The sequence below is a fragment of the Gossypium arboreum genome, chromosome 9 (assembly GCF_025698485.1).
Source record: "Gossypium arboreum isolate Shixiya-1 chromosome 9, ASM2569848v2, whole genome shotgun sequence".
Classification (NCBI taxonomy): Eukaryota; Viridiplantae; Streptophyta; class Magnoliopsida; order Malvales; family Malvaceae; genus Gossypium; species Gossypium arboreum.
The window spans coordinates 69,872,588-69,886,269 of NC_069078.1; the positions used below are offsets into that span (position 1 = coordinate 69,872,588).

General features: G+C 34.6%; 1 non-coding gene across 1 annotated transcript; it reads left to right on the plus strand.

Annotated features, from left to right (window-relative positions):
* Window positions 1–2,129: 2,129 nt before the first annotated feature.
* LOC128280941 (small nucleolar RNA R71) lies at window positions 2,130–2,236 on the plus strand. Its single transcript, XR_008271159.1, has one exon. It is a non-coding gene; the product is annotated as a small nucleolar RNA R71 (small nucleolar RNA).
* The last annotated feature ends 11,446 nt before the right edge of the window (window positions 2,237–13,682 follow it).

A 13,682-nucleotide genomic window follows, 5' to 3' on the forward strand; every position in this document is an offset into this window, starting at 1 on the left:
TTTTTGGGAAATTTCAGTCCACGCCCGTGTATCCAGGTCGTGTGGGTTTCTGTACCTATAAAAAAACACAGAAAATAGATAAAATAAACGGGTTAGTGGTGTTAGTGCTCGGGTTGCCTTCCGAGAAGCGCTTATTTATAGTTAAGCTTGACTTACCTCATATTTGCACGGTCATGGTGGTTCGAGAAGTTGAAACTCCTCATCCCTGCTATCAATCTTATCAAAAAAGGGTTTTAGATGAGTACTATTTACCTTAAAAATGCCTAATTTGGGATGAGTTACCTTGACTGTACCGTACGGGAAAACGTTGAGTACTGAAAAAATAGTTGCTCTATTGGGTTCAGAAGTGGCAACATGAGGGTCTGTTTCATCTAACAGTACTTTGTCTCCAAGCTTAAGTTGATTCGATTCATCTTTAGGTGTCATGGCATTGCCTTGGTTCATCGTGTATCCCCAATTTCTTCTTAACTTTCGCCATTCATCTAGTTCCTCGATTTGTAATCTTTGTCCTTCAAGAGTTATTCGTGGCTCCATCACTTTATCCCTAGGGATTTCCTGTACAGCAATCTGAGCCAACATGTTGTTCTCATCGAAAGAACTCGTAATATCAACTCGATCACTAGATAGTCTAACAGAGTCACGAACTTGAAGTTTAATCGTGTCATCACCTGCACGAAGCATTAATTCTCCTGTTCCAACATCAATAATAGTCCTAGCAGATGCTAAAAAGGGTCGACCCAAGATTAAAGGAACATCACTGTCCTCTTCCTTGTCTAAAACAACAAAGCCTACTGGGAACATGAATTTCTAAATCTTAACAAGTACGTCCTCAACAATACCCCTAGGAAATCTAATAGTTTTATCTGCTAGTTGTATATTCATCTAGTTTGTTTAGGTTTCCCAATGCCTAGTTTTTTAAACATTTTATAGGGCATGACATTTATACTTGCCCCTAAATGGGCTAAAGCATTATCAACATTTAAACTACCGAGTAAACAAGGAATAGTAAAACTCTCTAGATCCTTTAACTTATTAGGAAGTTTATTTTGTAAAATTGCTAAGCAGACTGCATTTAATTCCACATGCGACGAATCATCTAATTTCCATTTGTTTCCTAGAAGCTCCTTTAAAAATTTCACTGAATTGGGCATCTGTTAAAAAGCTTCAATAAACGGTAAGTTAATATGTAACTTTTTTAAGATGTTAAGAAATTTACCGAATTGTTCGTCTGTGAGGTCTTTCTTTATTGCTTTAGGGTATGGCACACGAGGTGTGTATTCTCTGCTTACTGATTTTTGTTTGTTCTGGCTTTCGTCCATCTTATTTTGGCTTACCATAGTTTCTTGCCTTGGTTCTGGTGTGGACTCAACTAACCCTTCTTCATATTGAATGGTAATCGCATGAAGCTGCTCTCTTGGGTTAGCCTTGGTGTTGCTGGGCAAGCTACCTTTTCTTCTTTCTAAGATCAGCTTAGCAAGCTGGCCTATTTGAGTCTCGAGACCTTGAATCGATGCTTACTGATTTTTAAGTGCTGTTTCGGTGTTTTGGAAACGTGTTTCTAACACCGAGATGAATTCTGTTAACATCTCCTTGAGGTTCGGCTTCTTTTTCTGCTCGTAAGGTGGTTGAAAACCTAGAGGGGGTTGTGGTTTTGATTTCCTTGGTCATCCCAAGAAAAGTTGGGATGGCTCCTCCAACCTGCATTGTAAGTGTTACTATAGGGGTTATTCTGAGGTCTAGAATTGTTACCCATATAGTTGACTTGTTCGTTTGTAGTACTAGGGTCGTAGGCTAGGCATTATGTATTATTCATTCCTCCTTCATTTGTACTGCACTGCATCATCAGATGTACCTGCGTAGAGACACATAAGCCATCAATCTTTTTATTTAAGAGCTTTACCTGGTTTGATAACATGGTGCCTGCGTCGAGGTTGAAAACACCGGCTGCTTTATTAGGTTTTGTCCTAATGATTTGCCACTGATAATTATTCAGTGACATCTCTTCAATGAACTCATAAGCCTCTTCAAGTGTTTTATTATTTAAGGTTCCACCGGTCACTGCATCGACCATCTTTCTCGTTGAGGGATTCAAACCATTGTGGAAAGTTTGAACCTGTAGCCATAAAGGTAATCCATGGTGAGGGCACATTCTCAATAAATCCTTGTATCTCTCCCATGCATCATATAGTGTTTCTAAATCCATCTGCACAAAAGAAGAGATATCATTCCTCAATTTAGCCATTTTAGCCGGCGAAAAATATTTGAGTAAAAATTTTTCGGTCATTTGCTCCCAAGTAGTGATTGATTCCTGTGGTAACGAGTTCAACCACTGTTTACCCTTATTCCTTAATGAAAAGGGAAACAACCGAAGGCGAATGGCATCGTCAGAAACGCCATTGATCTTAAAGGTGTCGCAGAATTCCAGAAAATTTGCTAAATGAGTGTTTGGATCCTCATCCTGCAAACCATCAAACTGAACAAACTGTTGTATCATTTGAATAGTGTTAGGTTTTAGTTCAAAATTATTTGCAGCAACAGCAAGTCTAACTATACTCGATTCGGTTCCTGTTAAAGTAGGTTTAGCTTAATCATGCATAGTACGAGGAGCAAGATCCTGATTTACTACATTTGCAGCAACCACAGGAGGTAGGGGATTATTCTAATTATCAGCCATCTCCTCAGTTGTAGTATGGATATCGTCCTCTCGCTCTTCCTCTATGTATTGTAGACTTCGCCTTATTTCTCTTTGGTTTCTGTGAGCTGTGCTCTAGATCTCACTGTAAAAAAACAAAGGTCTTGACAGGTTCCTCCTAGTCATATACTAGAGACACCTGCCAGAAGCAATTAAAAAGAAAAATTTAGAAAAGAAAAATTAAACTAAAAACAAAAAGTAAATTGCAGTAAAAGTAAAAATGGCTAAAGTAATAAAAATCAAGCATTCCTAATATCTTAGTCCCCGGCAACGGCGCTAAAAACTTGATGGTCGCTAAACTAACTAACAATTTGACTAAGGCAAGCGCATCTATCGAATAGTAGTATAGTTATGGTGAGACCGAAAATATCGTATCCACAAGGACTAAAAGTACTAGTAATTACTATCTTTTTATTATCTAGCCTAAAAATTAAAGGAATGTTTTTAACTAAAACTAATTATCTAATTAACTAAGAACATGACAAAAGTAAAAGTTGGAAAATACTTTTTGGAAAATCGATGGAGAAGGCAATGCCCAAGGAAGAATCCACCTAGACTTCACTATTTACTTCAAAATTAGACGATTTATTCACTTGACTTAATCCGTAAAAATCCCTGTTTATGTTATTATCTCTCTCGAGACTAAAAACAACTGACACTAGGTTGATTAACTGAAATCTCTTTCTAATTAAAGCCCCTATTGTCGCATTAACTCGGCCTATAGATTCCCTCATTAGATTTGACACTAATCCGACAGATTTATGTCGTCTTATATCTAGGATTGCATGCAATTCCGCTTAATTATAAAGCATCTACTCTTAAACAGGGACTTTTGCTCCACTAAATAAGCACATCAAAACCTGAATCAATATCCTGGAATATTAAAGCATGAATTAGAACTCACAATTAAGAATAAGAATAAGTATTTATCATATAATTCAAATAGTAATAAGATCCGTCCCAAGTTTCATCTTCTTTAGGTATTTAGGGAGTTTAGTTCATAATAATGGAAAAAATCTCAAGATTGGGAAAACAACAAAACATAAAGAACCCAAAGAACTTCTAAGGAAATTGAATGGAGATCTTCAGTCTTGAAGTAGATCCTGCTTTCGAGCTGATTCCGATGGCTGTCATTGAGTATTTTCTTCCTTTTACTCTGCGTCCCCTCTTTAATCCTCTTCTAAGGTGTTTATATAGACTTTGGAATGCTTCAAAACCCTCAAAATTAGCCTTTTTCGAGTAGAATTAGACTTGGGCTTGACAGGGACACGGCCGTGTGGCACACCCGTGTGATGGTGTTCAGGTCGTGTGTAATTCTGAGTTGGTTTTTATTCAACACGGTCATGACACACGGGTGTGTGGCCCCGTGTGAAAATACCTAGGCCATGTGAAATACTGAGATAAGCCCATTTTGTCCGTTTTTGGCCCGTTTCTTACTCTTTTCACCTTCCTATGCTCACTTGAGTATAAAAAAATGAAATTAAAGGATTAGGAGCATCAAATTCACTAAATCTTCGGATAAATTATCCAAAAATATGGCAAGCATGGGATAAAATATATTATGGCTTATCAGATTTCAGTTATGGGAGAAAAATATTTGCAAAGAAAAAGATGGAAAATAGAGAAAAACTTTTAGTTTAATTGGGAAAAAGAAACTGTAGTTCTATTATGATTTGGAAAAGAGACTAAATATGTAACGCCTTCTATCCGACCCAATTTACCGAATCCGAATATCGAACATTATGCGCTATTACAAATGTAACCTAACCTTTTATTTATTTCCTATGTAAATTTCTTTCTATGAATATGACAGAGTCTCTTATGGGTGTTCATTGTATGATTTACATATAGAATTCATGATAGTCATATTTTATTTATTGAAATTTTATCACTCAGCCTTCTGTAAACACATTAGAATGCCATTTAAACAATTTATGCTCTAACTTGAAAACGCCACTTGAATTTCTCTGTATGTATAACAGTCCATCGCGCCACTTCCTTTTTGGCATAGCCTGGCGTCATCTGAAACACCCCTAACCTGTCTTTGATGTTGAATTAGGGTTACGAAGCATTACAGTGCAAAATAAAATCTTAAACATCGCAACATGGACCAACATGTAATTCACATATTTATATTAGATAACATAATTTAAATATGATAAAAATACTTTTACGGGCCTTAAACCGGGCTTAAGTGGCCCTAAAAATAGTTTAGGAACAATTAAAGACTTATTCAAATTAAAATAGAAACTTCAGGGCAGAATTAAATATTTGCAAAAACAAGGGTCAAATGGCCGTGTGGCTTAACCCAAACCGTATGGACATTCGAACTAAAGGACAAACGGCCATGTCTTAGCCTGTGTCTTAAATCATGTAACTCTCTAACTTGTGTCACACGGTCGTGTCGTAAATCATGTGTCAGACTCTGTGTATTCAAAATATGGTCACACAGTCATGTCGCGGGCCGTGTAAAACCTGTACCTAAAATTTAAAAGACACACGACCATGTGAGGTGACCGTGTGTGGCAAACGGCCGTATGATAGCTCGTGTCCCGATCTGTGTGCAACATGTGTTGCCCCTAAAACAAACCATTTTAAACACAAAACTTGCACACCAATATACACTAATTCAACCATCTTTCACATGTTTAAAACATACATCAAACATCTAAAAACATACCAATTTCATGCTCATCCTATATCTAACCAAGAAATTATTCTAATGGCACCTCAATCACATCAAATCCAATTCATTCAAACATACATTATAACCTAAATAAATATCTCTATATTCACACATACCATTGAACCATTTCCACCCCATATAAACTTGTCTCAAGCCATATATTTACACAGTACTTATAGTGCCGAAAAGACACAAACATGCCAAAATATTACGAGTCCAATCAAACACATATACACAAAGGAGCATAACCATACCAAGTTGACTAAATAACATAATCAAAAACTCCCTTTATAATAAGCCCCATACATGCCATTCAACCTGGAACTTATATACCAAAAATCTACCAAAACAAGGTTTGGATAGTATGATCATGCTCTAATGAGATTCCAATCGGTCAAGCTTTCCGAAAACCTACATGAACAAAGAAAATCAACTACAAAAGCAACTAATGCTTAGTAAGCTCGTGTAATAGAACTTAAACTTACCATATAAACTTACTATATACATTAGATAAAACAAGTAAAGATAGATTCATTTCTTTGTGAGCCAAATGTCTTTCCTATACACAACAACTCATAGAGTTTGTTGGTGAAACATTGCACTTATAAATTTCACTAAAACATAGCATAACACATATCAAGGTTTCAACTTCCTCAATTATAGTCATCATATACTATGCACTTGTATTTACATTACATTTCACACTTCATCTTCATTCCTATAATAGCATTGCAAATAATATATATTTTCATTTCAACCTTAATTACCTATTGAACCAAATGAAGTAACTTCGGTTAATCAAAAAATACTCATATTACTATTTAATTCTCTAAACGCACTACAATCATAACTAGAAAACATATTTATAGAAATACGATACATATAATCACACCATATTATTGATATTCATTTTCAAACCATACTAATCAAAACGTTCATCTCATATTCAAACTTATAATAAATTTCACATCGAAACATGTTACCTAAATAGCGGCTGGTTGAAGAATGAAATACTGACTTTTTCTTTACTATCCATTTTGACCCTTTTCATTGATATCTTCAATGTATGTCGTCCTCTTCAACCTATTATTGGCACTCAGTGCTTAACAAATAAATCGTAACAAAGTTTTGCACCCAATGCTAGTCGGATAAACGATGATAGGTGTGCTCGACACTAGTCAGATAAACTGACGTCTTACACCCAACGCTAGTTGGATAACCCAACAATGTTTTGCGCCCAGCGATAGTCGCATAAATCGACAACGTCTTGCGCCCAAAGCTAGTCGGTATAAACCGACGATGTCAAATATGTGCCCAGCACTAGTCAGATAACCCGATAATGTTTTGCGCCCAGTGCTAGTCAAATAAACCGACGATGTCAAATGTGTGCCCAGCACTAGTCGGATAAACCAACAACGTCTTGTGCCTAGTGTTAGTTGAATAGACCAACAATGTTAAATATGTGCCCAACACTACTTGGATAACCCGACAATATTTTGCACCCAGCGCTAGTAAGAGATAAACCGACAATGTTTTACATCCAGCGCTAGTCGAATAAACTAACAATGTCAAATGTGTGCCCAACACTAGTTGGTTATACTAACATTACATATGCAATTGCATAATTCCACAATTCATCCATTCATAATTCAATCTTTTGCATTAATCATTTATGTTAAATTTTATGATCTATTTCATAAACATTTACATATATTATTCCTTAATATTTCATTTAAGTTATCGATCACTTGAATACATATAATTAGATATCAAGTAAATATTAAGTTAACTAAAATAAATAAATGAATAAATTTTGAGTTTAAGGACTACGAACTTACTTGGCACCGAAACAATAGTAAACCAAAAGTCAGGGACTAAATCGTAGTTTTCTCTTTTCCTCGATTTTGTTCATGCTCTGGATCTAAATTATAATTTAATGTCAATCATTAACTCTAAATTAATTTAATATTCAAAATTATGCATATAAATCTTTTTGGTACACATTTCTTAAATACCCTCAAATTTGAAATCTTTATAATTTAATCCCTAAAACTGAAACTAACAAAACTTTCAAATACAGACTCCGTTTTTTATTCTGATCTTAATAATACACTTTATTAATTCAATATAATGCATAAATTTATAAATTTCATGTCAAATTTTACACATTTTCAATTTGGTCCTTAAACACAAAATTATTAAAAATCATTTTATAAACTAGTCCTATCTAAACACCATGGCTACCGAGCCTTCATTCAACATAAAAAATACTCCAAAAAATCAATGGAAACTTTTATGAATAATAATCGTTTCAAAAACAGAGGTAAACCATAGATAGATTTCAAGACAATGATTACAAAATCATTAAAATTACGAGAAATCAAGCTTAGAAGGACTTACATGCAAGGGCTTGAAGTTAAAGCTCAAAAATGTATTCTAATGGTTGTTTATAAGCTATTACACGACTGGAGAAGAAAGTGAATAGCTTTACTTTCATTTTCTTTTCTCTTTAACCATTTAAGAACCCAATTACCAAAATGCCCTTAAATAATTTAAATGAAACTATGGAATTTTATTGTCCATGACCGTACACTTTTATCTAAAAAGGTATAATTACCGATTAAGCCCTTTAATTTAAGGTTTCATAGCCATTTAAACCCTTTAACATAAATAATTCAACTTTTGCATCTTTTACAATTTAGTCCTCTTCGCTTAATTAACTATTTAAACGTTAAAATTTCTTAACTAAATTTTAGTATAACCCTAAAAACACTTCGTAAATATTTAATAAAATATGTACGGGCTCAGGTTATAGAAATGAGGTTTCGAAACCTCATTTTCCTAAACCATTTGACTTTATTGATTTACTACTTAAACTTAATTATTCGTTCAAATAACATAAATTATCAAATCAAAATTTATATTAATACTATATTTGACTTGTAAATATTAAATAATAATATTGACGAATTCATTCGTCGATTTTGTGGCCCTAAAACTACTATTTTCGACATTACTAAGAAACGAGTTGTTACATCATCCCTCTTGGCGCGTACTTCTTTATGACATGAAACAGGAAATAACTTTAATAAGTTTATAAGAACTTAGTGAGATAATCCTTAATTACATGTTTCATTGTATCAAAGCGTGATAGATGTTTCGCATGTCCTTCATGTGTCCTTTGACCTTTTCTTATTCCTTCTGGCGGTTACTTCACTAAGATTTCCTTTAACAAACTATAATTACTCTTTCTATTTTAGACCTTTGTCTTCCTCTTAGGGTCTTTAAGGACTTATTTTCCTTTCATATTCACTAAGCCTTCATTCTACTAGGCTTTAGATTCAAGGTCCAACTCAAATGGCCATTTATTTCCTTTGAACGTACTATATTTATATCTTTTCAATTTCTATGTCCTTCTTAAGCCTTATCTTGACATGTACTTAACCATTTTGTTTACTTAAAATCTTATTTCCTGTATACTGATTCCACCATTTCCTTCAGGCAAGGTAAGTTACACCTTTTAATTAACCCAGAGTTCGTCCAGATCCTTCATACTTCAGGATACTTATCTATACATGCATATAACATATATCTCGAATTTTCCACCTACTCTGTGTGTTTTAGCTTCACTGCTCATTTCTTGTGTAACACCCCTAATCCATATCCATCGTCGGAATAGGGTTACGAGGCGTTACCAATCAACCACAACATAAATTATACATTTGTGCAATCATAATTCAAATCCATTCATCTCAATCACTTTGTCCCATATAAGGTCCTAAGAGACCTTAAAACATGCTTAGAAGTGGTTCGAGACTAAACCGATAACATTTGCAAACTTTAGGAAACTTAGAAAATTTTCTTTGATTTAAGGGACACACGCCCGTGTGAACAGGCCGTGTTCCTCACATGGCCACCAGACACGTCCGTGTCATAGGCCGTGTGAAAACAGGGCATACATACTGACTTGTACCACACGACCGATGACACACCCGTGTGCCATGGCCGTGGGAAAACTGGTAAGGTTACTGACTTGGGTCACACAACCGACCACACGCCCATGTGCCAGCCCGTGTGTCTAGGTCGTGCTATACCTGTAGGGTATAGTGACTTTAATTCGAAGGGTACCGTAGGGGACATACGACCGTGTAACATGACCGTGTGTCGTATATGGTTGAGACACACGCCCGTGTCTCTGCCCGTGTGAACAAAAATAGGCTATTTGCAAAGCCAATTTGCCACCCTTCATTCATGCACACATAGCAACCAAATTGGTACCGTTTCAACACATATTTTAGCAACCAAAACATGCCAATTTATACACATATCATGCCATCTATCCACAACCATTTCAACTACTCAATTCCGTATTAAAAAACATACCAAATCATCACAACTTAACTTCTAAATGCATTTTCTCACCTTTCTATCAACCAAATTATACTTCTCAAACATACCAATTCGTCATCCACAAATCATACCAAAATTTATCATTCCTCAAGCACTAAAACATCAACTAATAACTAACCAAAAGAGCATTCATACAACCATTTCAAGCAAGCCAACACTTAGGACATTATATACATCACATATATCATTCATCAAACATATAATTCAAGCCAACTTAAATGGCCATATTCCAACATTTACAAGCCAAATCTCATGGCTATAATCACAATTTAAAATATACAAAGATGACAATAACCTATGCATGTCATATACCATATATACAAAGCTTCAAAAGTACCAACAAGATGATTAATAGTGTGATGATGTTTCCCAACGATCCCCAAGTCCGAGCTAGCTTCGATAATCTATAAAACATGGAAAGAACATACAAAGTAAGCTTTAAAATCTTAGTAAGCCATAAAAAAATAAATCATCTTATGAATCAATATCATTTCCATCAATTAAGCAAGATATGAATAAGCACATTTAAATACACATTCAAGTTCACAAACCTTTCTCATTGTACACATATTCAATACCATAATTGAATTCATCAAATGATTTCCTTTTCAATACTCATATGAATCTCGTACGTACCTGAGTTGTTTAACTCATTCACACCTTTGTCGACTTAACTTTTCCTGTTGAACTGTTCAGAATCGTTAAAAATACTCGGCAATCACATATAACTCGTACAATGCCATATCCCAGATATGGTCTTACATGTTATCACTTATCGAAGCCACTGTACCAGACAAGGTCTTACACGAGATCGATTAACGATGCCAATGTACTAGACATGGTCTTACTGTCCCAGACAAGGTCTTACACGAGATCGATTAACGATGCCAATGTACCAGACATGGTCTTACACGTAATCTCAATACAATGGCAATGTCCCAGACATGGTCTTACATGTAATCACCAATAACCTAATGTCATGACATCTGCATCCTACACTATTCCTGAGGTTCACGGGACTTTCAGATATAGCAGCTTTGTCGATTCTTGCTCGTAATTACTCGTTCAACATTCATAGCAATTCAATCATAATAAAAAATATATAATTCAATGTAAAGATGTTTATTTGCATATGAACTTACCTTGTATTCGGGATAAACGAATTGGAACAACTATTCGTCAACTTTCGATTTTCCCCGATCTAAATCTGATTTCTTTCGTTCTTGATATATATACATTCAAAATTAAATCTTTTATTCATCAACACATGAAATTTAGTCCAGAAACACACATTTGGGCATTTTTGAACTTTAGCCCCTAAAGTTCTACATTTTTGCAATTTAGTCTTTATTTTACAAATACACCAAATTACACAATTTCTTTCTAATTTCATGCTAGCCGAATTCTCTATAGCTTCATAAAAGCCCATATTTCATTTATTTCACACTTTTAATCACAACATTTCACATTTTCTCAATTTAATCCCTTTTATGAAATTTCACTAAAAATCACTACACAAAACATGATAATCTATCAACAAATATTAATTTTCCATCATCAAACATTCAAGAGCTCAAGCACTCATCAATGGCACTTCACAAAATCATCAAAAATTTCAGAAATGAGGGTACAAGCTAGGTAGTACACAAAGCAACGATCACAAAAACATAAAAATCATAAAAAAAAAAAATTAAGCTCAAAACATACCTCAATCAAGCTAGAGAAGTGCCGAATGTTTGAGCCCTAAAATGAATTCTTATTTATTTTATTTTTGAAGCAAAAAGATGAACAAAATGACCACCATTTTGTTTTGTTTTAATTAATATAACATTATTTACCATTTTACAAAATTACCCTTAGTTATAAACATATAAAATTAATTAATGGATGCCCATTAATGTCCATTAACACTATCTATGGTCTAATTTCATCATAACGACCTCCCATTTAATACGTCATGACAATTAAGCACTTTTAACAAGCAGAATGCAACTTTTATATTTTACGTGATTAAGTCTTTTTTCTCAAATTGAGCTATTAAACGATAAAATTAGCTTACAAAATTTTCACACATATATATTCACATGCTATAAACACTAAAAATAATATTAAAATAATTTTACGACCTCGGATTTGTGATCCCAAACCACTATTTCATTTAGCTAAAACCAGGCTGTTACATCTTGTCACTATATGGAGTTCGTCAATTCATTTACATACAGTACCTTTCTTTCAGAGTTCATTGAATACTTAGTTCTTTCCACTTCTCAGAGTTCACTGAATACTTAGTTCTTTCTACTTCTCCCATATGTTATCTCTTACACTTACTATACCTCAGAGTCCTATCCTTTCCTTGCCTTCATAAAACCATTCATATCATTCTTCCCTAATTCCTTTTTATGACATTCGTTCAAAATTTTGTTGTAGAAGCATTCTCTTGTATTTTCCACAATGAATTTCCTTTACAAAGTTGCCACCAAGGCATCCTCCCCTAGGTTGCACCACAAAAGCTTCTTTTTATAAAGGTAGCCATAGAGGCTTTCCTTTGACAGAGATTGCCACAAAGGTATTTCATTTCAGAGATTTGCCACAAAGGCATTCTTAAACAGAGGTTGCCACAAAGGCTTTCCTTTACATTTAATTACTGTCTAGAGTTTTGCTAGAAAGGCTATCCTTTACATTCAATACTCGCCACAAAGGCTTTCGTGTCCAGAATTGTGCCACAAAGGCTTTTCTATCCAAATTTGAGCCACAAAGGCTATCCTTTTATGGTGTTTCGAATGATAGGGATTCGCCTAAACTCATACCTAGTGAGGTTTGCCCCTTATCGTTTTGGACACACAGATAACCATATTAGGTAATAACCTTTATTGAATTTTTCATATGAAGCCATAATCTACCAATTACAATCTTACACGATATGGTCTTCTTCAATTCAATGGCCATTGACTTGTCATTTCAGATATTCATATTTTTAGTATCGACGAACCCCTTTGACGACTCTGAAGATAGACACAGACTCATCATGCATCGACTTGCTCTTGACAGACATATTCATACTTTCAGACTCATTTGCACACCAAAATCATTTAGACTCATGTCTCGTACTTAGACTATCAAACTTCATACAATTCATACATGCATAATCATGAACCTTTCATTTCCTATTAGAGTTATTACATCATACTTTGCTAGTTTCATTTTTATTACTTTTTCACTTAGCATAGAAGTTCTTAATACTCATAGCAGATGCGAGAGTAAGCTTAGGGATTCACCTGATAACCTCAAGGTAGTTTAAACTTCAGTTCTAGCCTTTCCTTGTGAAATCGACAGCTGCGGCTCCATATGCATCATTCAGCCAGATGTTACAGGTTCCTCTATCTTGGTAAATAGAGACACTTTGTGAGAACTCATTCGGGTAGCCTTTATCATTTTTTAAACCTAGATGTATCACTAAACCCTATTTCTCGAAGCATACTTACAGATCTGTGCTCCCTTTTCAAGTAGAGTCATGAAACATACCTTAATGCGAAGAAAATCACTATAAATGTCCAGGATTTCAACCTCAGCTTAGAGAAATGTTTCTTTCTTTAGCCCTAGATGTGACAACCCGAATTAGGGCCTAATCGGAATAGTGGTTTCGTGACCACAAATCCGAGATAGAAATAATTTTTTTATAATTATTTTGGGGTTTATGATATGATTTCATGATTTCGTGAAAATTTCGTGATGAAATTCTGTGCATTTCGCGCTTAAGTTGAGATTAGGGACTAAATCGAATAAATTGTAAAACTCGTGTTTTAGAAGTTTTTAGTATGAAATTGCTTTGGGATATTAACTAGGAGGTCTTAAATAGCAATTTGACCCATTATTAAGTTATGGACAAAAGTTGGA